The 27984-nt window shown below is 47.0% G+C and overlaps 1 long non-coding RNA gene across 1 annotated transcript in view; it reads right to left on the reverse strand.

Annotated features, from left to right (window-relative positions):
- The window catches only part of LOC115477901, a 28991-nt gene extending 23997 nt beyond the window's left edge, over positions 1 to 4994 (reverse strand). The window contains exon 1 of the long non-coding RNA XR_003943394.1: positions 4919 to 4994. This is a non-coding gene — a long non-coding RNA (uncharacterized LOC115477901). The remainder of the gene's footprint in view (positions 1 to 4918) is intronic.
- Positions 4995 to 27984: the final 22990 nt, after the last annotated feature.

The raw sequence follows: 27984 nt of genomic DNA on the forward strand, positions 1-27984 counted from the left end.
TCAGCGATAATGGAAACCGAAAATGCCCAGCTCAAAAACGAATAACTCCAAGACATTTATTCGTGGGAGGGGCCAGGATTCGTACTGCACCGGTCCACCTCACATGCCAGGACACCAACCGGGCACCCTAGGGGGCACTTTTACAAAAAAAAAAAAAAAAAAGGTAAAACAGCTCCCAGGTGCATAGCACCCTTCCCTTGGGTGTTGAGCCCCCAAAATCCCCCTCAAAACCCACTGCCCACAAGTCTACACCATTACTATAGCCCTAAGGGGTGAAGGGGGGCACCTACATGTGGGTACAGTGGGTTTGGGGGGCGGTTTGGAGGGCTCCCATTTACCAGCACAAGTGTAACAGGTGGGGGGGGGGGGGATGAGCCTGGGTCCACCTGCCTGAAGTCCACTGCTCCAGTGACCTGCATACTGCTGCCAGGGAGGTGGGTATGACATTTGAGGGTGAAAATAAAAAGTTGTGAAACGGCATATTTTGTGGTGGGAGGGGGTTCGTGACCACTGGGGGAGTCAGGGGAGGTCATCCCCGATTCCCTCCAGTGGTCATCTGGTCATTTAGGGCACTTTTTGGGGCCTTATTCGTGGAAAAACAGGGTCCAGGAAAAGTGCCCTAAATTCTCGCTAAAAACGCATATTTTTTTTCCATTATCGGCGAAAGGCGCCCATCTCTGATCGGCAGATAACCACGCCCCAGTTCTGCCTTCACCACGCCTTCGACACGCCCCCATCAACGTTGTCCGCATCCGCGACGGAGTGCAGTTGAAAACGTCCAAATTCGGCTTTATTCGTTTTTGGGAGATAAACATCTATCTCCAGATTTGGGTCACAATATAGGCGTTTTTCTCTTTCGATTATAAGCAGGTATGTGTGCTTATGTAGGAAAAACTGGATGCGTGAGTTGATTTGTATTTAAGTCCTTTGCAGTTTGGGTAGTGCACATTTAGATAAGTTTGTGTTGCTTCGAATGTGTTTCTAATTGGTAAGTCGATTAAGTCTGTCATATGTCTCGGGGCTTCGCCGTAGATGATTTTGCGAACCAGAGTGCAGATTTTGAAGGCGATGCGTTCTTTGATTGGGAGCCAGTGCAGTTTTTCGCGGAGGGGTTTTGCACTTTCAAATTGCATTTTACCAAATATAAGCCTAGCTGCCGTGTTTTGAGTGGTCTGAAGTTTCTTTAAGGTTTGTTCTTTGCATCCCGCATAAATTCCATTGCAGTAGTCTAAATGGCTTCGTACCATTGATTGTATCAAGTTGCAAAATGTTTCCGATTTATGTCAAAAGATGGACGTCCTTGTCTTTCGAAAATGAGCCCAAAAGGGGTACTAACTAATCCAGCTGGAGAATAAGAATTGCGCCCAAGGTAAAGACAGCTCTCTACTCTCCAGACTTCCCTCTGGAAGGATCTTTATATACCTTGAGATTGTACATTGTTGCCCCCTGCTGGTGAAAATGTCAGCAAGGCCCAATCTCTGAGGCAACTCAGGGCTCTTCTTGTATCCCTTGCCCACGAAGACAATTCAAGGAACATTCTTCCACATGGTAAAAGCATGGCAAGGTTTTAATTCCAGTCAGTCATCATAACTTCTCTGACTGGAGCAATGTTAACTTTAAACAGTAAATACAAGTTTTTAGAAGTAATGTCCTGCACTGGTGTTTAGTCTAAATCAACCAAAATGTAGGCCTTTTCAGCTTGGCAATACTTTGCTGTTTGAAGTCCAAAATCCATATGAAAAATATTTACCTTGTTCCTTCCTCGTAGGGCTGACCCAACACTTGATATTAAAACATCAATTCAGTTTCAGTAAATCAGCCACAATCTCTTATAATCTTCCTGTGGTTAGTCTGCATTTCTTTCTCTCATTCCAAATCTCAGGGTTTTTCCACCAAGCTTTTGTAAATACCCTCTGATAGTTTGCAACTCCTATTAAACCTCTCGTCTCTTCAGGACAACAAAAATTAGGGACAAGAGAAGAGAGGTTACCACCCAATCCTTTTCTTACAGGACCTTCCCCATGAACTCCTGGCTGCAACAAGAAAAAAACCAACTCGCAGCAGTAAATCTAGCACAGGCTATGTTATATCTCATTCAAAAGAGAGAGAAAAACCCTTTCCACAATCAGGTAGTTCTAAACCTCTTGCTTCTTAGAAATCCATATCCCTTTCTTCACAGAATTCAGCAGGTTAAACAGGGCTGTGCCTAGGGTCTCTGGCGCCCCCCTGCAGACCATCAGTTGGCGCCCCCCTGCAGACTATCAGTTGGCGTGCGCATGCACCCCCCCCCCCCCCCCGGACCTGCCTGGCTCCAAGGCACATCTGAGGCGCGATGGAGGAAATGGCTGGGTTTGGCCTGAGCCTCCTCCGCTCCATCCCCGATTCCCCGGCGCTTTAAATTTACCTCTCTCTGCCTCTGGCTCCGACGTCTGCGCAGCGTCAGTGAAAGCGCTGCCTGACGTCTCTCCACCAGCCTTCCCTTCGCTCGTTCGTTCCCTCTGTGTCCCGCCTTCTTCTGACGTCATTTCCTTGAGGGCGGGGCACAGAGGGAACGAACGAGCGAAGGGAAGGCTGGTGGAGAGACATCAGACAGGCAGCGTTTTCACTGACGCTGCACAGACGTCGGAGGCGGAGCGAGGTAAATTTAAAGCGCCAGGGAATTGGGGATGGAGCGGAGGAGTAAGTTTTTTTTTAAAAATGGAGCTCGACAGCGCGGCGCCCTTGAAGGCAGGTGCCCCCCTGCGGTGCTTACCGCGCTTACTGTGTTGGCACAGCCCTGAGGTTAAACCCCAGCCTCTCTGGTTCAAACAGTTCAAACATAGCAAAAATCCAGTTTACGCTTCGCTAGCTGCTGGCTTATAGCTTCTAGGTACAGTCCGTTTGTTCTGGGGTCAGTCACTCTTTTGAGTTCCAGAGGCTGGGCTGCTCCCCTCTCTGTTTGTCCCAATGACCTTTTCAGGCCTAAGGTCTAACCCACGTCGGCCCTCAGCTTCTTCCCTTTCCTGACCCCTGAGAAAAGCATCATTACTATTACTAATCATTTCTATAGTGCTACCAGTCATAGGCAGCGCTGTATGCATTATATTCCGGTACTTTCTCTGTCCCTCGAGGGTTCACAATGTAAGGGGCCCTTTTTACTAAGATGCGTAGGCGCCCACGCACATACAATTAGAACTACCGCCCAGCTACCGTGTGCCCTGGGCAGTAATTCTAATTTTGATGCAAGTCCAAAATGCATGGCAGGAAATAATTTTTATTTTCTACAGCGTAGCGCTAACCGGGCGGTTTCTGCCAACGTACGTGCGCTGTCGATTACTGCTCGGTTAACGCATGAGACCTTACCACTTAGTCAATGGGTGGCGGAAAGGTCTCAGGCCCAAAATGGACGAGGGCTGATTTTTATTTAGCCGCATGTCAATTTTTGGCAAAAAAGAGGCCTTTTTTGCAGCTGCGCTGAAAAATGGACCTGAGCTTGTCCAATACACGCACTTACACCAGCGCAGGCCGGTTTTTGGCGCACCTTATTTATTTATTGTCTTTGTATCCCACATTTTCCCACCTCTTTGAAGGCTCAATGTGGCTTACAATTCGTCATGGATACTGGAATTAGCAGTGAATATACATTTGGTATTACAGAAGGATCTTGGGTGTCATGATAATAACAGAACATAATAGTAGATTAACAATCAAGTATTATAGTGCAATTCTGGGTGAATGTATATGAGTTCATATTTGTTGTTCTTTCTGGTATGTCTTGTTAAAGAGATGGGTCTTCAGAAGTTTGCAGAAATTAATTAGTTCGTAGGTCGTTTTTAGGTTGCGTGGGTAGCGCGTTCCAGAATTTTGCGCTCAGGTAGGAAAAGGTTGATACATGCGTTGTTTTGTATTTTAGAACTTTGCAATTGGGGAAGTGCAGATTGAGGAATGTGCGGGATGACTTTTTGGCATTCCTGGATGGTAGGTCTATCAGGTCTGACATGTAGGCAGGGGCGTCTCCATGAATGATTTTATGAGTTAGGGTGCATACTTTGAACGTGATGCGTTCATTAAGGAGCCAGTGTAACTTTTCTCGTAAGGATTTAGCACTTTCATATTTTGTTTTTCCCAATATTAGTCTAGCTGCAGTGTTCTGAGCCCTAAGTTTTTGTACACGGGGCAATGGAGGGTTAAGTGACTTGCCCAAGGTCACAAGGAGCTGTAGTAGGAACTGAACCCAGGCCTCCGATCTCCAAGGTCAAAGTCTGGTGCACTAACTACTAGGCTACTCCTCCGCCATCATCAGTGATCTATGAGTCTGATATTCTCTTGGATGGTATCAAATCATTTGGCCCTTACATTTACAAGATTGGAAATTATTGTTCTTGAGCGTTAGTCCTGATATTCCACTGCAGGTAGTCGTTGATGGAATTGTGCTTTCTATCTATATCTTCACAAGTGAGGAGTTAAGTGATTCAACCCAGGAACACAAGGTGCTGCAGTGGGAATTATTAAACCCATTTCCCTAGGAGCTCAGCCCCTTGCACTGACCATTAGGTTACTCCGCCACTCCATGGCAACCATCCTGTTTCATCCAGGTCCCTCCTTCTCCTTTCTGTTAGCAAGTAAACCCATCCCGATAGTACCTAGTTCTCAATATATACAAACAGGCATTTCTCAGCTTGGCATTTGCAAACATGCCACTGGGACCTACTACTACTATTACTTAGCATTTCTATAGCGCTGCCAGGGTTACGCAGCGCTGTACAAGTTTAAACATGGGGAAGGACAGTCCCTGCTCAAGAGAGCTTACAATCTAAAGGTAATAAACTAAGTAGACAGTACTACTACTTAACATTTCTAGAGCGCTACTAGGGTTACGCAGCGCTGTACAAAATAAACAAAGAAGGACGGTCCCTGCTCAAATGAGCTTACAACCTACCTTTCATTCTACCTGAATTGGAAGCTCCACAACCTTTTGGTCCAAAAGCTGAAACAAGCCTGACAGTCTGAACCAGTTACCAGCCCTCTGTCGGCACATCTGGCAGTGCCTTGTTGATTAAAAACCCAGAACTGGAATTACAGGTTGGTTGTAGGCACCTTGGCATAGCTATGTGTGGGAACCTTTGAACTGACAACATTAACAGCAGTTAAAGGACTGTTGGGAGGGGGTTATCCAAAAGTAATCACCCATGGTAAATTTGAGACTCACACTTGCACTGCCTTTTGGCTCTGATTAGCTTCTTCTAACCACACCTCAGTATTGTGAGATCAGGAAAGTTAAGATGGGTGTGACAGAACTAGATAGAATCTTGGCAGGGCTCTACTCTCTTATTCTTCTGTCCTTTCTTCATCCGTTTTTTTTCTCCAGTAAATCTTTTACCACTTCGCTATCAGCAACTCAAGTCTTCTGCCAACAGGTTAAAATGACAGTGGGACAAACTAATCCAGTATGCAATTGTGTTCAATTCTGGTCACCGCATCTCAAAAAAGATACAGTGGAATTAGAAAAATTACAGAGAAGGGTGACGAAAATAATGAAGGGGATGGGATGACTTACCTAAGAGGAAAGGCTAAAGCAGCCAGGGCTCTTCAGCTTGGAGAAAAGACAGCTGAGAGGAGATATGATAGAGGTCTATAAAATAACGAGTGGAGTGGAACGGGTAGACCTGAATCATTTGTTTACTCTTTCCAAAAATACTAGGACTAGGGGGCATGCAATGAAGATACAAAGTAGTAAATTTAAAACAAATCGGAGAAAATTTTTCTTCACTCAACGTGTAATTAAACTCTGGAATTCGTTGCCAGAGAATGTGGTAAAGGCGGTTAGCTTAGCGGGGTTTAAAAAAAAGGTTTGGCCTGCTTCCTAAAGGAAAAGTCCATAGACCATTATAAAATAGACATGGGGAAAATCCACTGCTTATTTCTGGGATAAACAGCATGAAATGTATTGAGCTTATTGGGGATTTTGCCAGGTACTTGTGACCTGAATTGGCCACTGTTGGAAACAGGATGCTGGGCTTGATGGACCTTTGGTCTGTCCCAGTGTGGCAATACTTATGTGCTTATGTACCAAGGATCTTCTGATGCAGCAATCAACAACCTTTCTGGACAGAGTACCCGCCTAGCCAAAGGAGAAGGAGCAGGAGGAACTCTCCATCTTCCCTCCACCCCCTAGGAGAAATTAAATCTTACCTGATAATTTTCTTTCTATTAGACCTTCCCACTATTCCAGAACCTGTGGAATACCTGTGTCTATCAACTAGTAGGTGGAGATGGAGAACTGAAAACCGAGCTGAGACATATTTCTTTTGACATCCAGTTCATTTCCTCAGCATTTACTTAGACAAGCAGTAAGGAGAAACTCAAAATAAGCATAACCTTAAACAACTCGCTAACTTAACACTAACCAGAAGGTGGCGGCGCAGCGCCTCGCGTCTGTCTGCTCTGCGTGTAAAGGAAGCAAATCGCCTCGTCAGCCGACCTTCCCTCACTGTGTCCCGCCTTCTGATGTAACTTCCTATTTCCGCGAGGGCGGGACACAGTGAGGGAAGGTCGGCCGACGAGGCGATTTGCTTCCTTTACACGCAGAGCAGACAGATGCGAGGCGCTGCGCCGCTGCTTCACAGGTTTTTTCTAAAGGCTGGGTCAGGTGCCGGGTGGCAGGAGAAGAGGGTCATCTGTCGACGGAGCTGGTAGGCAGGTGGGGACTGGGGCACCAGCGGAGCACGATCCCCACATGCTGAGACCCGGAGCGGACCGCCCCCACCGCCCCGCCCTTGGTACGCCACTGCCTAAAAGTCTGGAATAGCAGTTGAGAGATATAACTTCCCTGTTTGTGATTTTTTTTCGTTAAGAAGTGCTCTTACAGGCTTTATAATTCTCGATTATTCAAATATTGAATGCCTTTAGACAATATCATTTTTAGCTTTGGTAAACTTCCTCTGAGAGAGTGCTTTCTTCACTTTGTATTGACCTGAACTGGCTTCAGAGCTAATTATGTGTCTTCTGAAAGCAGCTAATGATAGCATTCCTCTGTCACCATACGTCTGATGAGTAAATGCACTGAGACTTAACCAAATTGAAGTCCACTGAAGGATCCCGAGATTCAGTGGCGTTCCTAGGGCGGCTGACACCCGGGGCGGATCGCCAATGCGCCCCCCCCCCCCCGGGTGCATCTTTACCTGATGGGGGGGTGCCACGCGCCTGTCGGCTTCACTCGTTCCGTGCTCCCTCTGCCCCTGAACAGGAAGTAACCTGTTCCGGGGCAGAGGGAGCACGGAACGAGCGGCGCCGACAGGCACGTGGCACCCCTCCAGCAGCGTGCACCCGGGGCGGACCGCACCCACCGCTCCCCCCCTAGGAACGCCACTGCCGAGATTTTCACTGAGACTCACAAGATTTCACTGCAACTCAGAAAATGTTACTGTTCTGTCCTCTCACTGGGTGTGATTGGCATGCAGTTGAAACCAGGGCATATGAGAACTCTTGAATCAAAATCTTCTTTAATGCAGTAATCAAACAAGGAAAAATAATTTCTCAGAGGTTTTTTTGGCCTTGTAAACTGGGAATCTGTTGTCCACTAGCTCTGTCTCTCAAGCAAAAGAGGATGGAAGTAATTCAACAACCTGCTGAAAGTGATGCTGTTTATGCTTTTACACTTAAAATTTTGATAGCATCACATTAGCTTGAAGCACTGGCGTAGCCACAGGTGGGCTTGGGTGGGCCAGGGCCCACCCATTTATGGCTCAGGCCCACCCAACAGTAGCACATGTTTTGTGATAACTGGAGGGAATCCCAAGCTCCGCCAGCTGAAGATTTTCCCCTGATGGTAACGAAAACACTACTCTCCATGACACCGGCACCTGCGCACGCTCAGTTTTCAGTGCATGCCTGCTGCCAAGGTGGAAAGAAGCGTTTTCCCACCAGCTGAGATACATTTTTTTTTTTTGGGGGGTGTAGAACACGTGATGCCCACCCAATTCTTGCCTAGGCCCACCCAAAATCTGTTGTCTGGCTACGCCCCTGGCTTGAAGGGGGTCATACAGCATAGGCAGGCTCAGTTCACAGAGAAGATATGCTGCAGACTAATTCTTACAGACCCGATGAAGAGAGAAAGGGGGGGGGGGGGCAACCAGCCCAGCATCCACAGAGAACAAGGCAAGCCAATAGAAAGAGTCCCGAGCTGGACATGTGCTCAGAAAGAGTCTATGATATGGAACTACAGGATTGCAGGGATTTGTAGTCTTATTATATATCCTATCATCTGGCGGCCATTTTTTTCCTATGCAGGAGAGTGTTTTGAACCATGGAGTTAGAGCCTCTTCCCTGAGGAAGTTTTTTTTTTTTTTTTTTCGAAACCTGGCCAAGTCGGCGGAGGTTCTCCTCTGGTTAAAAGTGCTGCCATTTGGTGCCATTTATAAAACGAAAAAAGAAAATATAAGAAAAGAGTGAAAAAAGATAAGTGTTTATGTTCTATCACATATATGTTTTTGAAGCAAGTTAAAATTACACACTGTTTGAAGTTTCAGTGCTTACGGGGGAACATTTTTTTTAAGGTTGGTCCTATGAAGATTTGCACTACTGTTGGATTATTTGTAGTAAATAATTAGCAGATTTTAGTACACACAGCTTCAGCTTTAGAAATGTTAATTTCTTTCTTCATCTCTCTCTCATTCACCCCTGAATAATTCACTGCTGAGTCACTTTAAAGTTGAAGTAACAAAACATCTGTTTACTCACAGTTTGTAGTTTGATTATAATCAGACAGGCTTATATATACATATTACTATACATTTGTATTATCAGCTCCTTCCATGTGCTTAGATGGTAATGGATGCTCACACCACCATAGATTCTCTCAGGTTAGGAGAGATCATGAGCTCCATGTGCTCCATGTGCTGCATGTGCTGCATCTACCCCCACAGGAAGTTGCATAGCAGTGTGACCTCTCTAAGTAATTCACATCAGAGGTCACAGAGTAATCACAGAGAAATAATAGGTGACAGGCAATGCATGTAAAATACAATTACATTCCAACAAACCCCTTCTCATGCATAACTGTCATGCAATTATTTATTCATACAAAGTCCAAGCTTTATACGCAGATTCACAAAATGTTCTCTGGGTAACGGTTTGGTCATGATGTCAGCTGTCATCTCACTGGTGTGACAATAGTGTAGACTGATGACCCCTTCTTTCACCAACTCTCGCACGTTGTGGTATTTCGTTGCGATGTGCTTGGTGCGTGACTGAACCTTGTCATTCTGTGACAGTCGGATGCAGCTCTGATTATCTTCCATTATCTGGATTGGTCTCTTTTCAGCTATTCCAAAATCCAGCAAAAGTTTTTCAATCCACATCAGTTCTCTGCACGCTTCCGATACGGCCACATATTCAGCTTCTGTAGAAGACAAACTCACAATACTTTGTTTATGACTGGCCCATGAAATGTGTACATTTCCATACATAAACACATATCCACTTGTGGATTTATAATCAGAATGATCCCCTGCCCAATCTGAATCACAGTAACATATTAGTTTTGGATTACTATTGGCTGAAATCTTTAATTTACAATCAATGGTACCCTTTAAATACCTTACCATCCTTTTAACTGCAGTCCAATCTGATTTGGTAGGTGAGCTGACTCTTCTGCTCAAAATTCCTACTGCATTTGCTATATCAGCCCTGTATGTGGTAGCTAGATATAAAAGCTTACCTATGGCTGATCTATATTGGATGTTATCTGGTAAAGGTTCTCTTACTGTTTCATCCTTCAGAAAATCAGTGATCATGGGAGTGCTTACAACTTGGGCATCTTGCATACCTAAACTTTCAATAAGCTCATTTATTTTCTGCTTCTGGCTTAGAAGATAAGAACCATCATTTTGTTTCTCAATTTCTATACCAAGATAGTATGACACATTACCAAGTTCTTTTATCTCAACATTCTGGTTTAAACACTTTACAATGTCCTTGTACTCTTGCTCACTTTCGCTTGCAATGAGCAGATCATCAACAAAAGCTAAAATGTATGCATATTGTCCATTTGTGCACCTAGTGTACAAGCATTTATCTGCTTCACCTTGCTTAAATCCTAAATTTGTCAATATTTCATGCAATTTTTCATTCCAACATTTTGCACTTTGCTTTAATCCATAAAGACCTTTGTTTAATTTACACACTAGCTGTCTTTGTTTTGTATTTATGAAACCTGTTGGCTGTTCCATGTACAAATCTTCAGTTATATCTCCGTGAAGAAACGCTGTTTTCACATCAATGTGGTTGACTTGCATGCCTTTTGAGACTGCAATGCTCAGAAGTGTTCTTATTGTCGTGTGTTTCACTACAGGTGCAAACACTTCATCAAAATCTTCTCCATATTTTTGAAGATATCCCTTTGCGACTAATCTGGCTTTATACCTTTCCACTTTTCCTTGTGCATTCCTTTTTAACTTGAATACCCATTTGCATCCTATAGCTTTCTTGCCAGGAGGTAATTTTGTAAGAATCCAAGTATTATTTTTATTCAATGCATCAATTTCTTCTTGTGCAGCTTTATGCCATTCAGCAGCTTCTTCTGCTGGCATTTTCTCAATCTCATCCCATGTTAAGGGCTCTTGAGCTTCTGCTGACTTTGTTAAGTAAGACAGTCTTGGGGGTGGAACACCTTTGTTTTCCCTGGATGAGCGTCTGACTACAGGTTGGTCTGACCTTTCCGCATCCTCTAAATCTGAGAGTTCTTCTCCAATTGATTCCCCTTCTCCAACTGTACTGTCTTCTTCAATGATCCTTTCTGTGTCTGCTTCCTCTGCCTGTTCCTCGTTAGATACAGGTGAGTTGCTTTCAGACATCTGCCTTGGTATGGCATTTATATACACTGGCATGTCTATTATGGTTCTAGTTTCATATTCTGGATGATAAGGCTCATCTGGGATAATCCAGCCTTTATCAACCCTTTTGTTTTCATCAAAATATGTAACATGTCTTATGCCAACAATGCCAGTTTTCAGATTCAAAATTCTATATCCTTTGTGTCCTGGAGCATAGCCAACTAAAATGCCCCTTTCTGTTGTGGAATCCAGCTTATGCCTTCTTTGCTTTGGTACATGAGCATATGCTGTACTTCCAAATGTTCTTATGTGTGACAGGTTTGGCTTCCTACCATGCCATGTCTCATGTGGTGTGCGCTCAGCGCCTTTAGTTGGCATTCTGTTTTGTAGGTACACTGCTGTGAGAATGGCTTCCCCCCATAGTTTTTTAGGGAGATTGCTATCTGACAGCATACATCTGGTCATTTCCACAATTGACCTAAATTTTCTCTCTGCAACAGAATTTTGCTCTGGTGTATAAGCTACTGTTGTGATATGTTGAATGCCTTCTTGTTCTAGAAATGTGTGCATGCTTTGTGAAGTGAACTCACCACCATTGTCGGTCTGAAGAACCTTTGGTTTTCTTTCAAATTTATTGCTCACCATGGCTACGTATTTCTTCAGCATGTCTGTGACTTGACTTTTCTCTTTCAGCAAATAGGCCACACAATATCTAGAGAAATCATCCAAGAATATTAGCACAAATCTGTTATTTCCCAATGATGGGATATTAAACGGTCCACATAAGTCACTGTGTATTAAGTCCAGCACTTTATTACTCCTATTTCCTGTGTATGCAGGAAATGAGGGTCTCACACCTTTTTGAGTAACACAGTCTATGCATTTCTCCATTTTACCAGCATCTGCACTTATCTGAATGCCGGTGGCCAGTTGCTTACTGTAAAGATCCTGGATCACCTTAGAATCACGATGTCCCAGGCGGCGGTGCCAGATTTCCAGACTACATTTACCATCATTCTTCCTTACTTGCGCCATATGTGAGGCTTCACCTGAAATGCTCAGTTTATAAACATCATTATGCATAAAAGCTTCAGCATACACTTCATCATTTTTAGAGATTGTGCACTTACTGTTTTCAAAATGAATCACAAATCCCTTCTTATCTAATGTAGATACACTAAGCATATTGCAAACTGCTTGGGGAATATACAAGACATCACTTACAGGAATTTCTTTAACTTCATTAGACACTTTGCATTTTAAGAATCCAATACCTTTTGCTTGGATCTTAGCAGTCCCTGCGTTTGCAGTTTTAAGAATACCTTCCTCTGGACACATTTCCTGAAAGAAATTCTTACAATTGGTTAAATGGCATGTGCTCCCTGAATCCAAAATCCAAGTACTTTCATTTGAATTATTATTTACCATAGTCAAAGATTTTTCTGCCATTAGAAAGCCCTTGTGTTTATCTTTGTCCTTCATACATTTCCTGGTTTGAAAATTCTTTAGTTCCATTGGCTTAGGTGAGCTAGAGGGAGTGTTTTGTGTTTCCTTACACCATTTAGATACATGTCCCTCCTTTCCACATGAGTAGCAAATCAGCTTGCCCTTGGGTGGAGTTTTCCCATAGCTCCGCCTTCCTCTGTTCTTTGCCAAGAAATTTGTTTCATTTCTCTCTGACTGACTTTGAGAACACATCTCCTCAGAATCATTTACTATGCATTCCTGCCTTAGTTTTGATGTTGCCTGTTCAAAAGATTGCCCTTCAATGGCCTCATTTACAGACCTAAAAACATCAAACTTCTTTGATAGTGAGGTAAAAAGAAATGCTCTTTTCAATGCATCACACATGGGAATTCCAGAAAGTTCTAGCTTTTGAAATGAAGACATAAGATACATAATGTGATCATTACATTTACTTTTATCCCTTAATTTGGTTTCATTCAACTCTGCCAGCCAAATTGGTTGCTGCTTTGCATATGTAGTTGCATACATAGTTCTCAGCTTATATAAAATGTCCTTTGGTGTATCTTTTCCCTCCACTAATATGGCTTGTTTCTCTGAGAGAGCTTCCAAAAGCATGCACTTCACATAATAGTTTGCATTGTCCCATTCAGCCATATTTTCAGCTGTTCTGTCTTGATCTAAGCATATATCTAATCTTTTTGCTCGAAGGAAACATATGAATCTTAATTCCCACTGCTGATAATTAAACTCAGTTAATTTAGGCACCTTGAGAGAATAGAAAAATGGTGAATTTCTTCCCTCAGCCATTTTCTTAGCCTTCTGTCTGCTGTGTGGGGGGAGAGAGAGACAGACTGAATCTTTCCTTTAAAACTTAAGAGAAAAATGTGGCCTTTTTTTCTGCCTGGTAATATTTCTCTTCTTTTTCAATTCCTGGCCCTGGGCCCATAACCCTTTTGTTGGATTATTTGTAGTAAATAATTAGCAGATTTTAGTACACACAGCTTCAGCTTTAGAAATGTTAATTTCTTTCTTCATCTCTCTCTCATTCACCCCTGAATAATTCACTGCTGAGTCACTTTAAAGTTGAAGTAACAAAACATCTGTTTACTCACAGTTTGTAGTTTGATTATAATCAGACAGGCTTATATATACATATTACTATACATTTGTATTATCAGCTCCTTCCATGTGCTTAGATGGTAATGGATGCTCACACCACCATAGATTCTCTCAGGTTAGGAGAGATCATGAGCTCCATGTGCTCCATGTGCTGCATGTGCTGCATCTACCCCCACAGGAAGTTGCATAGCAGTGTGACCTCTCTAAGTAATTCACATCAGAGGTCACAGAGTAATCACAGAGAAATAATAGGTGACAGGCAATGCATGTAAAATACAATTACATTCCAACAACTACAACCATTACTCGATGGAGCAAGGAACGCTGTGTTCCGATGGTGTAAGCTGCAGTTAGATCTGACGACCCCCAGAAAAAGAGTAAAAAGAAGGTTATCTCGCTGCATGGCTTAAGCTTGTTTAAGTTCTATTGTAATGCTACGCCTGTTGAAATCTAGTTAAGAGATTTGTGCTGTTTCATAATTATAAGAGCTAATAAGAGATCCTTTTGTTTGGGACACTATCCAGCTTATTTTCAATAGAAATCAAACAAAATAAAACATGGAAACTTCGTCACTCCATGCCTCATCTCTGGTGACAAATATGCATCTATCAGGAACGGTCTGGCCAAAGCAGGTCACATCAGTCACTAAACAGCCGATAACTGGGATCTCCAATCCATTTGCCGCTGTCAATTTGATCCATGCAGCATCTAGCAATTTTGGCTTTGTTGTTAGCTTGGTATAGAAGTGGCTAGCTGTAATCGTAGACACTTCAGAGCCGGTGTCTATTAAACAATTTACTGGCACTCCACCCATAAGCACTTCAAAAACGGGTCTTGGTCCAATGGCGCTTTCTCTCTTCTGGGCCTCAGGGATGAACATTTTACTGCCAATGTTGGTAACTTGCCCCTGCTCACGTGAAATAGAAGGTAGGGAGGACTCTCTCCTTTGCTCTTCCTGTGTCACTTCCCTTCCGCCATTCGCCCTGGGGGCCTCTGCAGATCTCTCATCGCGAGCTCCCTGCTCGCCTTCCCGAGGTCCCCTTCCGCTACTTTCTGGGACTCTTTCGCTTCGACAATATCTGCTTATTTTCGAAAGAGAAAGACGTCCATATTTCGACCCAAATCAGGAGATGGGCGTCTTTCTCCCGTGGGCGAACAAATCGGTATAATCGAAAGCCGATTTTGGTCGTCTTCAACTGCACTCCGTCGCAGGAATGAACAAAGTGGACGGGGGCGTGTCGGAGGCGCGGTGAAGTCGGGACTGGGGCGTGGGTATCGGCCGAGGAGAGATGGGCGTCTTTAGCTGATAATCGAAACAAGAAGGGCGTTTTTGACGAGAATTTGGTCCGCTTTATTTGGACCCTTTTTTTTCAGGTCCAAGTCCCAAAAACGTGCCCCCAACTGACCAGATGACCACCGGAGGGAATTGGGGATCATCTCCCCTGACTCCCCCAGTGGTCACTAACCCCCTCCCACCAAAAAACCCCCCACTTTACAAACTTTTTTTGCCAGCCTGTATGCCAGCCTCAAATGCCGTACCCACCTCCATGACAGCAGAATGTGTTCTATCCTCTGACAGCCTTTCCCTGGTTCTGATGTGGCTCTCGGGTGAGTGTGACAACTTTTCTGTTATGCGCACTGCAGAGTCACATCAGCAATGCACTGTGGTGGGTGTAGGGTATTGGGCTCCATGATTCCAGTAGCTTGTGTTAAATGCTCATGATGTTGGTAGTTCGTAGGCTCTACTCCCATGGTGCTTTTCCCTCTGCTTACTGGGTCAGAGTGTGCCCTATTTTGTTTCCGGTAGTCCATGAGGTAGTGGCCATTTTTGTAAGCCAGTTTTAGCTCCCTTTCATGTGTTACCCACGTTACTGAAAGTGGGCATTGTACAGCATTCTGCCAGCTCTGACCTACTGCTAATCTCAGTACCAGGGAGACTCTTTGCCAGTGGGGCACAACCTCTGATCTGCAGTTAACTGTGAGTAAACGTGCTTATTCCAATAAAGGACGTTTTCGGAGACATTAGTCTTCAGGTGTCAACTGGTGTGCCAAGGTTCTACAGCAGCAACAAGTCCTAGAGGCCTGGAGCACTTTTAGTGGGTACCGCAGTGCACTTCAGGCAGGCGGACCCAGGCCCATCCCCCCTACCTGTAACACTTGTGCTGGTAAATGGGAGGCCTCCAAAACCCACTGTACCCACATGTAGGTGCCCCCTTCACCCCTAAGAGCTACGGTAGTGTTGTACATTTGTGGGTAGTGGGTTTTGGGGGAGGGGGTTGGTGGGCTCAGCACCCGTGGTAAGGGAGCTATGCATGTGGGAGCTATTTCTGAAGTCCACCGCACTGACCTCTAGGGTGCCCAGTTGGTGTCCTGGCATGTCGGGGGGGGGGGGGGGCAGTGTACTACAAATCCTGGCCCTCCCACGACCAAATGGCTCGAATGAGGACGTTTTTGAGCTGGCCGGTTTTAGTTTCCATTATCACTGAAAAAAAAACCCCACCCAGCTCAGAAACGAACAAATCCATGGCATTTGGTCCGTACAAACCGTATTTTCGAAACAAAACAAAGATGTCCATTTTTTTCAAAAATACGGTCTGTCCCTCCTCTTCACGTACCCGTTTTCGGACATAGACGCCCATGGAGATAGGCGTTCACATTCGATTATGCCCTTCAATATATCATTATTCGATTAGAAGTCTCCACATATTCCATAATATATATGGAGGGGCATAATCGAACGAAAACGTCTATCTCCATGGGCGTTTATCTCCGAGAACGGGTCCGTGAAAGGGCGGACTGAACCGTATTTTCGCAAAAAATAGACGTCCATGTTTTATTCGACAATTTGTGAGCTGGGCGTTTTTGTTTTTCAGCGATAATGGAAAATGAAAGCGCCCAGCTCAAAAACAAATAAATCCAAGGCATTTGTTCGTGGGAGGGGCCAGGATTCGTAGTGCACTGGTCCCCCTCACATGCCAGGACACCAACCGGGCACCCTAGGGGGCACTTTTACAAAAACAAAAAAAAAGGTAAAAGAGCTCCCAGGTGCATAGCACCCTTCCCTTGTGTGTTGAGCCCCCCAAATCCCCCTCAAAACCCACTGCCCACAAGTCTACACCATTATTATAGCCCTAAGGGGCGAAGGGGGTACCTACATGTGGGTACAGTGGGTTTGGGGGGGTTGGACGACTAAGCATTAAGCAGCACAATTGTAACAGGTAGGGGGGGGGATGGGCCTGGGTCCACCTGCCTGAAGTCCACTGCACCCCCTAACAACTGCTCCAGGGACCTGCATACTGCTGCCAGGGAGGTGGGTATGACATTTGATGGTGAAAATAAAAAGTTGTGAAACATCATTTTTTGTGGTGGGAGGGGGTTAGTGACCACTGGGGGAGTCAGGGGAGGTCATCCCCGATTCCCTCCGATGGTCATCTGGTCATTTAGAGCAGTTTTTTGAGACCTGTTCGTGTGAAAAAAGGGTTCAACAAAAGTGTCCTAAATGTTTGCTAAAAACGCCTTTATTTTTTCGATTATCGCCCTAACTCATACATCTCTCCTCGGCCGATAACCACGCCCCAGTTCCACCTTCGCCACACCTCTGACACGCCCCCATCAACTCTGTCCGCATCCGCGATGGAGTGCAGTTGAAAATGTCCAAAATCAGCTTTCGATTATACCGATTTATTCGTTTTTGTGAGATAAACGTCTATCTCCCGATTTGGGTCGAAATCTAGGCGTTTTTCTCTTTCGATTATAAGGTGGATGGTCCTTCTATTGGAATTTCCATGCTAAGAGGGGCAGAACAAGTACTTTTCCATCCCTTTGCTGCCATAGCAATACTGGCACGTGTAAACTGATGAGTCAGTTCGATGACACATGTAAACAGATCGCACAGAACCACAACAGCCTTGTGTCCCGAGGAACAAAGGCAAAACACATTCATTCAACAGAAGTGCATATATACCCTGGCCAAACACACCACAGTTTGACATTCAGTTACTGATCAGAACATGCCTCTATTTTGTTGCTCTGTTTATCTCAAACCCTGTTATTATTCATCAGGGCATGAAATTTGCTCAGCATTCAGTGCTTATACTGGATACATTCCAAAAAGAAGGAAATCTATTGAGTTACAGTCTTTGTAGGGGAAGACACTGCAGCATATTCTATTTACTTTACCATTTATGAAATGAGGTACGCAAGAGAACCTTACCACAAAAGTCCCTTCCCAAAGGCGTCTAGAATCTAAGTGGGTGACTGAAGCAGTGAGAGAAATTCACTTGTTCACAAGGAGGGTCAATAGGAGAAGTGGGACATGATTCTTGGTTGCCTCCTTGATACTAGGCCTTTACAGTAGGCCACTCTGTTGACTCAAGAAAAGCCTCCCAGTAGACCATGAGTTGAAAGTTTAATTAAGCAAAATCGAGCAGGATTTCCCTGGTGGAATTGGAGCCAGATGGAATACTATGAGCTTCCACAAAGATTTGGCTTCTCCGCACTGGGAGCTGCCAGGTTTCGAGGAAAGCCTTAATTTATTGACTGCTATGTCTTATTAGCAGAGTCTTGGAATTTTTCCACTGCTGATGTCAGATTCCTGTAACCATTTACCTCACACAGAATTTCCTTAGTGTGATATTGGCCTTCCTTTCACTCTGCTCATTACAGCCCTTATAACTTTCTGCTCCTTAAGGGCCTGTCCTTGAATGCAACATACATTTCATCAAATCTGATCTTATGATGAGACAAAGTCAGCACGGATTTAGTGAAGGGAAGTCTTGCCTCACCAATCTAATGCATTTTTTTGAGGGGGTAAGCAAACATGTGGACAATGGGGAGCCGGTTGATATTGTATATCTGGATTTTCAGAAGGCGTTTGACAAAGTGCCGCACGAAAGACTCCTGAAGAAATTGCTGAGTCATGGAATCGGAGGTAGGGTATTATTATGGATTAAGAACTGGTTGAAAGATAGGAAGCAGAGAGTAGGATTGCGTGGCCAGTATTCTCAGTGGAGGAGGGTAGTTAGTGGGGTCCCGCAGGGGTCTGTGCTGGGTCCGTTGCTTTTTAATGTATTTATAAATGACCTAGAGATGGGAATAACTAGTGAGGTAATTAAATTCGCCGATGACACAAAATTATTCAGGGTCGTCAAGTCGCAGGAGGAATGTGAACGATTACAGGAGGACCTTGCGAGACTGGGAGAATGGGCGTGCAAGTGGCAGATGAAGTTCAATGTTGACAAGTGCAAAGTGATGCATGTGGGTAAGAGGAACCCGAATTATAGCTACGTCTTGCAAGGTTCCGCGTTAGGAGTTACGGATCAAGAAAGAGATCTGGGTGTCGTCGTCGATGATACGCTGAAACCTTCTGCTCAGTGTGCTGCTGTGGCTAGGAAAGCGAATAGAATGTTGGGTGTTATTAGGAAGGGTATGGAGTCCAGGTGTGCGGATGTTATAATGCCGTTGTATCGCTCCATGGTGCGACCGCACCTGGAGTATTGTGTTCAGTACTGGTCTCCGTATCTCAAAAAAGATATAGTAGAATTGGAAAAGGTACAGCGAAGGGCGACGAAAATGATAGTGGGGATGGGACGACTTTCCTACGAAGAGAGGCTGAGAAGGCTAGGGCTTTTCAGCTTGGAGAAGAGACGGCTGAGGGGAGATATGATAGAAGTGTATAAAATAATGAGTGGAATGGATCGGGTGGATGTGAAGCGACTGTTCACGCTATCCAAAAATACTAGGACTAGAGGGCATGAGTTGAAGCTACAGTGTGGTAAATTTAAAACGAATCGGAGAAAATTTTTCTTCACCCAACGTGTAATTAGACTCTGGAATTCGTTGCCGGAGAACGTGGTACGGGCGGTTAGCTTGACGGAGTTTAAAAAGGGGTTAGATAGATTCCTAAAGGACAAGTCCATAGACCGCTATTAAATGGACTTGGAAAAATTCCGCATTTTTAGGTATAACTTGTCTGGAATGTTTTTACGTTTGGGGAGCGTGCCAGGTGCCCTTGACCTGGATTGGCCACTGTCGGTGACAGGATGCTGGGCTAGATGGACCTTTGGTCTTTCCCAGTATGGCACTACTTATGTACTTATCTGATTCATGCAGGCTAGTGTAGCTGAATTAGATAATTCTGTGTAAATGTTTTGTGATAATGTGAGAAAGGGCAGGCCTGGAACCAGGACAAACTGGATGGTCCAGGTAAAGGAAAATCCTTTTATAAATATTAGGTAAGGGTCCTGTTCCATTCACACGTGGAGGAGAGAAAATAAACTTTTAACAAAATTGACTCTCAGTCCATATAGAAACAATCAAGTCCACCAAACTAAAGTGGAAATTTGAACTGAAACCAAATCACCTGTACGAGGAAATCAACTATAAACAGAAAGTGAAAAGGCCTCAGAAGTCCATGCTAATAGAGCACCCTACGGACCGGTCTACAGAGTTCTCCACTGATACTCAATTAGAGCTCAATTGAAGCAGTGTCCACTGGACCGCAATCTATCATCGGCCATATCGGTCAGTGGAGAACTCTGCAGACCGGTCCGTATAACCACGGACTTCTGAGACCTTTTCTGTTTATAGTTGATTTCTTCTTACAGGTGACTTGGTATCAGTTCAAATTTCCACTTTAGTTTGGCGGAAGAGAATATAAACACAAAAATGTTCCTTAGAGATAACAAGGTTCTCCAGTGGCTGCTCCTGCAGGGCCATGGGGTCCATAACTATCTCTTAGCACGGCAGTACACTTTACTTGTCTCTGGCCATTGTAGTCTCTAGTAGTTACTTGGGTCAAAAATCCAACGTTGCAAGGGTCCAAGTTGCACTTGGCCTACCTGACTGTAGAAGTGGCAGTTCCAGAGATACGAAGAGGAGCATAATCGAACGGGGACGCCCATCTCTAAGGACGTCCCGGCGAAGGGGCGGGGAAACTCGTATTATCGAAACAAGATGGGCGTCCATCTTTCATTTCGATAATACGGTCGGGGACGCCCAAATCTCAACATTTAGGTCAACATTAGAGATGGTCGACCTAAATGTTGAGATGGGCGAACTTAGAGATAGTCGTCCCCGGTTTTCAGCCATAATGGAAACCGAGGACGCCCATCTCAAGGACGACCAAATCCAAGCCATTTGGTCGTGGGAGGAGCCAGCATTCCTAGTGCACTGGTCCCCCTCACATGCCAGGACACCAACCGGGCACTCTAGGGGGCACTGCAGTGGACTTCACAAATTGCTCCCAGGTGCATAGCTCCCTTACCTTGGGTGCTGAGCCCCCCCCCCCCCCAAATCCACTCCCCACAACTGTACACCACTACCATAGCCCTAAGGGGTGAAGGGGGACACCTACATGTGTGTACAGTGGGTTCTGGGTGGGTTTTGAAGGGCTCACATTTACCAGCACAAGTGTAACAGGTAGGTGGGGATGGGCCTGCATCCGCCTGCTTGAAGTGCACTGCACCCACTAAAACTGCTCCACGGACCTGCATACTGTTGTCATGGAGCTGGGTATGACATTTCAGGCTGGCAATAAATTTTTTGTAATTTTTTTTTTAGGGTGGGAGGGGGTTGGTGACCACTGGGGGATTAAGGGGAGGTCATCCCCGATTTGCTCCGGTGGTCATCTGGTCAGTTTGGGCACCTTTTTGAGGCTTGGTCATGAAAAAAATGGACCAAGTAAAGTCAACCAAATGCTCATCAGGGACGCCCTTCTTTTTTCCATTATCGGCCAAGGACGCCCATCTGTTAAGCATGCCCCAGTCTCGCCTTCGCTACGCCTCCGACATGCCCCCGTGAACTTTGGTCATCCCCGCAACGGACTGCGGTTGAGGGTGCCTAAAATCGGCTTTCGATTATGCCTATTTGGGCGACCCTGAGAGAAGGACGCCCATCTCCCGATTTGTGTTGAAAGATGGGCGCCCTTCTCTTTCGAAAATGCCCCTGCAAGTTACCCAGTTCCATGCTGGAGATTTTTGGCCAGTCCTGGATTTCTGACCTCCCTATCCTGGTGCATTATTTGACTTGCAGCACTAATTTCAGTGGGCAGGATCAGGAATTACAAATCTCGCACTGCTTTCAAAACCGGGACTGGCCAAAAATCTCAAGCCTGCAACTAGATAACTTTGGCATTTCTGCAGTTCACACATAGGTGGTGCTGGCAAACGCAGTTGGGCATCGCTGCTTCCCTTAGGGCCTCCTTAACCTAGCTGTGTCCCAGGCCTTTATACTGAAACAGGTGGGAAATCAGGAGACGAAAGGCAAATTTTGGTTCCAAACAAGGCAACTTTATTGCTAGCAAGTGAACAGCACCGAGTAGCCTCGGGACACTGTGTGTCATAAATCATCTGACGCTTACATTTATACTTCCCTACTGGGCCTGCGCATTTGGCCCCTTACACGTCATACCTGTCATGCGCAGTAAACATTTGTAGTTCTTACAGTACAAAATTGTAGTCCCAGTACGTACACACGTCATAACACTGAAATGATACTGGCAAGAAAAACGAAACTTAGCAGCTTGTTCTGTACACACACAATGCTCCTTTCTAGCACAGGAGATAAGGTGCGGCTCAGGAATGCAGGGGGGGTGTCAGCACCCTCCAAGGTCGCCTATTCAGATGGCGTTGCTACGTGCAAGCTGGTCTTGTATAGGCCTTGCAAACTACTGTTACAAGCTATATATATATCTAATAGCCCCGCATTCTGTCTGTACATTAGTAAACAGCAAACTTGTCTTGTTAGTAAACAGTAAAACTGGATAAGGCACAAATGTCCAGTGCAGTAATAAGGTGTGGCCAAACAGCCAAAAGCAGAGGTAGGGTGCATAAGTAAAAGTCCATCAGTAGGCACAAAACATGAGGTTGTCCTGTTGCTCAGTAGTATTCAGGTAGTACCGGCGTTCCACTCCTTCATTCCCCCCTTTTGATACTTGAACATCCATTCTGGTGGAGAGTATCACCTCCACGAACCCTGAAACGGAAAGAAAGGACAAGGATAGTTAGAGAGGGAGGCAACAAGCGAGCCCTAAGCCCTTGCGCAGCCGTTGGTCGCTTCGCCGGGGTTGAGACGGAGGGCCCCTAGTGGAATCCCCCCCCCTTTGTAGCCGGTCTTTTGCTGGCACAAGGGTGATGGCCCATTGAGTGACTCAGGGGGTTCAAAGTGCACATCAGCCACAAGGTGCTTCATCGTCAGCTTCATCAGACTGGGGGATGGGGGAGTACATCTGGAGAGCCATAAGTTGAGCAGCAGCACGGCGGTCAGCGATGCTTTCCATGGTGGAGCGGAGACACCTGAAAACTAAGGGGAGAGACAAAGGTATTATTAGGCAAGACAGCAAGAACAGGCCACCCATGACGAGGAGGCCGTGCAGGCTCCCGGAGGTTGGGAGCCAGCTGGTGAGGGAGGAAGTCCAATCCCAGGCACTGTTCCAGGTCTGGACGGGGACGTGGGCTAGCTTGACCATCCGGTCAGTTATCTCCCTGATGACATGGCTCTGGTCATCAATCTGTAAGCAGCAATTACTGAGGTTAAACTTGCCACACACCCCGCCCTCCTGGGCTAAGAGGTAGTCAAGAGCCAAGCGATTTTGGTAGACGGCGGTAATGAGCTTAGTGTTCTGTCGAGCTAGGATATTGAGGGCCAGGGCAGAATCGTTAGTGAGGATTTCGAGTACGGCCTGTAGGCGAATAATGCGATTTAGCATGTAGATAGGGGTGCGGTATCCCCATGTACCATCTTCAGCCCACGTGGCCGGTCCATAGTAATGAATGATGCGTTCAGGCGGCCACTCATTGTCTTTCCAGTCTCCAATTTGGACCTTGGGCTTGACGGGTGGGGAAGACCGTCGTCGTCGAGTAGGATTATCAGGCCCCTTTTCCACGTAAAGGGGGATACCCAAAGTTTCGCCAACTTGTATGGGCAGAAGGAAAAAACTAGGTCGGACCGTGCCCAAGAGGCAGGTACCGTACCAGCGGGTCGGGAGCTGTTCATAGGCCCTGCGTCCGCAGATATAGTAGTAGCCCGCCGGGGCTACCCACTTGAGGGACGCGTTCCCTCCGTAGGTCCATGTCATGTTCAAGGTGGGTTCTGTCCAGATAGGCTCCGGGGCGGGCAGGTTGTCCGTTTGCCACCAGGTCGTCCGGCTGCCATTGTAGTGAAGAACCCCCGTACAAGCAGAGTCTCCCACTGGTACAGAGTAACGCTTCGATGGCGCTCGACTAGCGCAGAGGGTACCTATGATGTTTGTTCTCAGGGCCCATTCGTACGGCTTCGGCCGTTGGGGAAAGGTAATGTTAGTGGTGTTGAGTGCATCCCATGTGTGTTGTCGGATCTCTCTCGCTTCCCAGGGCCATTGTTCACCCATGTCGGTGCCTCCACAGACGAAACAGTTGGCAATTCCGAGGGAGAGGGCGATGTTTTCAGCCAAATTAAGGAACATATTTCGGGCTTCTGGGGAAATGGGGAATTTAGTCTCGGTCTGCTCGGCACGAGCAATTTCATCAAATACGTCTTGGTAGCCGACAACAGTAGTCTGGTAGTGCGTAGGAGGCTTCGTTTCGAGACTCTGATATATGGTAATATATGTCAACGGATCCATTCCTCCGCCGTCAATGCCGAGGCCCCACGTTCCTCTCCAGGGCATGTCGTAACCTCGGATGGGCCAGTCTAGGGACACATAGTTACCAGAACCTCGACGAAATTCGCCCAGGCCGGCGCATCCGGCATATCCTCCTCCCGTATAAGCACATACTCGGTCCCAGCCCGAGGCTCGAGTATCGCCGGCGCATGGGAGCCACACCCACGGGGAGCAGCATCTCATGTCTGGACTGAAGGGGCAGACATACTTGTGGTCCTTAACGTATGCCTCTCGCCAACTCTGGCTACCACACTTGCGAGACCAAGGGTGCTTGTCCATGGCGGCACAGACGTCGAAGGTGAGGGTTGCTACAGTTTGGATGCCACCGACAAGGATACGAGTGGAATTAATGTAATACAGAATGCCATCTCCCTCGACTCCCGGAGGTCCGGCCACATACGCAGGGAGTCCTACGCTGAGGGTGACATTGTAGTATCTTGGTTTGGTGGGGCTGTGACAGATAGTGAGATTTCCTTGGAGGCATCTGTGGAACTGTTGGAGGCCATTCGGAGTGATGAGGGCACAAGTCGGGAGAAACTGGCAACCGCCTTCCGGGGGCTGCGTCTGGTGAATGAGGGTAGTGACTAGGTGATATCCTCCCTCTATACGGTGGCGCACGAGGCGCAAACATTCAGTACAGTTCTGGCTCAAGGGGTAATAGCTCGGGACTGAGCAGAGGAGGAGTAGTAGGCTCAGCATCATATATGCGGTGGAAGGTATCCGAGCCTTTGCAGCAAGAAGATGATAAGGCCCACGATTATGGCTGCGATAAAGAGAGAGCCAAAAACGCAGTGGGTCCAGAAACTGAGTTCCTGTTGCTGGGCAGGCATGAGTCTGGTGGTTCACGTCTTTCTTAGAGTCAGCCGTAATGGAGCGTCAGGATGTTGGTGCGCAGTCCAACGCTTCAGGGAGCCGCTAGTGGGAGCAGCAGGCTTCAATCGGGTCCAATGTATCCACACTGGGCTTCCTGCAATTTTAACAGCGGTGGAGGTCGTTAGGAGAACAAGGGAGGGCCCCTTCCATTTTGGCTTTAGGCAGTCAGATTCATCCCACTCTTTTACCCATACCTCGTCTCCCACCCTGAACCTGTGCGTCGGATTGGTGAGGACCAAGGGAGCTACTCTTTCAGTGTACTGCTGGATGTCTTGCACTACCTGGTGTAAGGCTCTCATCTGTTTTACTAAGGAACTCTCACCCTGTATCTGCAAGGAGTCGGGAAAGGAGGGCAGTGGTGGTGGCCTAGCGTACATCATCTCGTAAGGAGTAAGGCCTGTAGCCTTGGGGGTACACCTAAGATGCAGCAAGGCCAGGGGGAGCAGGTCGGGCCACTTGGCTTTTGCTTCTTGGCATAGCTTGGCAAGCTGGTTCTTCAGGGATCGGTTAGCCCTCTCTACTACTCCACTGCTTTGGGGTCTCCAGGCACAATGCAACTTCCAATCGAGGCCCAGTCTGGTACTGAGCTGTTGTGTTACTTCACTGGCGAAGGCGGGGCCGTTGTCAGAATTTATTTGCTTGGGGAGGCCGTATCTGGGTAGGATTTGATGAAGCAGTAGGGAGGTAACTTCTTTAGCCATTTCCGTTCTAGTAGGCTGGGCTTCAATCCATCCGGTGTAGGTACACACGGCGACGAGGATAGCTTTGTAGCCGCGCGCCGGGGGCATGTGTGTGAAGTCAATCTGGCACACGTGGAAAGGGCTGGTGCCTCGGAGAACATGTCCTGGCATAGGGCCGGGCCCCGTTCGAGGGTTGTTCCGGGCACAAGTCGCGCATCGGCTGGAAGCGTTTTTGGTCCACAGGGATAGTTTGTTGATGTAGTAGGTCTTCTCAAGTAAGCGCCCCAGGGCGTCCCTTCCCAGGTGGGTGCGGTCGTGAGCCTCCTTGGCCACCGTCCAGGCCAAGGCTTCGGGTATCCATATGCGCCCATCCTGTAGTATCCACCAGCCATTGCGTGACTGTAGACCCTCTTGTTGGGCCCATTCCGTTTCTTGGGGGGTGTAAATAGGGGTCTCCGTAGGGAGCTGGACGACGAGTACGGGGTCAGGAGGGTGAGAGGAGTAGGGGAGCTGACTTGCCCTTTTTGCAGCGTCGTCTGCCCGCTGATTTCCCCGGGCGATAGGGTCCGTTCTTCCCGTGTGGGCCCTGCAATGCATCACAGCCACCTTCTTCGGCTTCCATACCGATTCGAGTAATTGGCAGATCTCAGCGGCATTTGCAAGTCCTTTCCCTTCTGCTGTCAAAAATCCCCTCTCCTTGTACAAGGCTCCGTGCACCTGGAGGGTGAGGAAAGCGTATTTGGAGTCGGTGTAAATGTTAACAACTTTTCCTTCAGCCCACAGGAGGGCTCTGGTGAGGGCGATTAGCTCCGCTTTCTGGGCTGATGTTCCGGGTGTCAGAGCCATAGCCTCGATCACATGGTCCTCAGATACCACCGCATAGCCAGCTCTTCGAATTCCCTCTATCACCTGGCTGCTTCCATCGGTAAAAAGGGTGATGCCCCCTTGCCAGGGTTGATCCTTCAGGTCAGGTCTGCTCGAGTGCACAGTGGCCATTACCTCTTCGCAGTCGTGGAGTGGTGGTTCAGGGGCCGGAAGGAGGGTGGCAGGATTGAGGTTGGTCGTGTCCAGGATCCGCACCTCCGGATTCTCGCACAGGAGGGCTTGGTATTTGACCAATCGGGAGTTGGTCATCCATCTGGGTCCGTGGCTCTCGAGTAGGCCGCGGATGGTGTGGGGTGTGGTCACAAAAAGTGTTTGGCCGAATGTGAGTTTATTGGCCTCGTGTATCAGGAGACAGGCCGCTGCAATGCTTCGGAGACAGCCCGGCCATCCTCGTGCCACGTTGTCCATGCTCTTGGAGAGGTATGCTACAGGGCGTTGCCAGGTGCCGACCAGTTGGGTGAGGACTCCAAGTGCCAATCCCTTCTTTTCGTCGATGAACAAGTGGAACGGCTTAGTCACATCTGGCAGTCCGAGCGCTGGTGGGGCCGCAAGGGCATCCTTAAGGTCCTGAAGGGCTTTCAGTTCGTGTTTCTCCCACTCGAGATTTTGGCCCTCGAGTTCAGGTCCTTTCAGTTTGGCGTACAAACTGTGGGTCAGGATGGCAAAATTGATAATCCAAATGCGGCAATATCCAGCGGCTCCGAGGAGTGCCCGTAGTTCCTTCTTATTTGCAGGAGTGGGTTGGTTGCGGATGGCTTGGGTTCGGGGGATACCGAGCCTTCGGGTTCCTTCTCGGAGGCGAAACCCCAGATACTCGACTTCGATCTCGCATATCTGCGCCTTCTTGCGACTGGCCCGGTACCCCTGGGCTTCCAGGGTTTTCAAGAGGTAAAGGGTGGCTTCTGCACAGTCCGTGTACGTCTCACGGGCCACCAACAGGTCATCCACGTATTGGACGACCGGCCCGTACTCGTCTTGGTACGTTTTCAGGTCCTGGGCAAGCTGGTCACCAAAGAGGGTGGGGGAGTTCTTGAACCCCTGGGGAAGCCGGGTCCATGTATATTGCTGCTTGGTTCCCGTCTGCAAGTCTTCCCACGTGAAGGCAAACAACTTTTGGCTGTCAACAGCAAGAGGGATGGAGAAGAAGGCGTCCTTCAAATCAATGACACTGTACCACTTGGTCTGAGATGGCACTTGGGCCAGGATGGAGTATGGGTTCGGTACGAGGGCAACGATGTCGGCTACCTGGTTGTTGACTTTCCTCAGGTCCTGGACGGGTCTGTACTCGGATGTCCCTGGCTTCTTAACGGGCAACAATGGGGTGTTCCATGCGGATCTGATTGGTTTAAGGACTCCCTGTTGAAGGAGTTTCTGTAGATGTATGTGCATACTATGCCGGGCTGCATAGGGGATGTGGTATTGTCCTTGGTTAACAACTTGAGCATTCGGTTTGAGCTCAATCCAGATGGGGATAGCGTTTACGGCCAGTCCGCCGGGGTTCAATTCTGCC

This window comes from Microcaecilia unicolor, chromosome 9, assembly GCF_901765095.1.
Source record: "Microcaecilia unicolor chromosome 9, aMicUni1.1, whole genome shotgun sequence".
Lineage (NCBI taxonomy): Eukaryota > Metazoa > Chordata > Amphibia > Gymnophiona > Siphonopidae > Microcaecilia > Microcaecilia unicolor.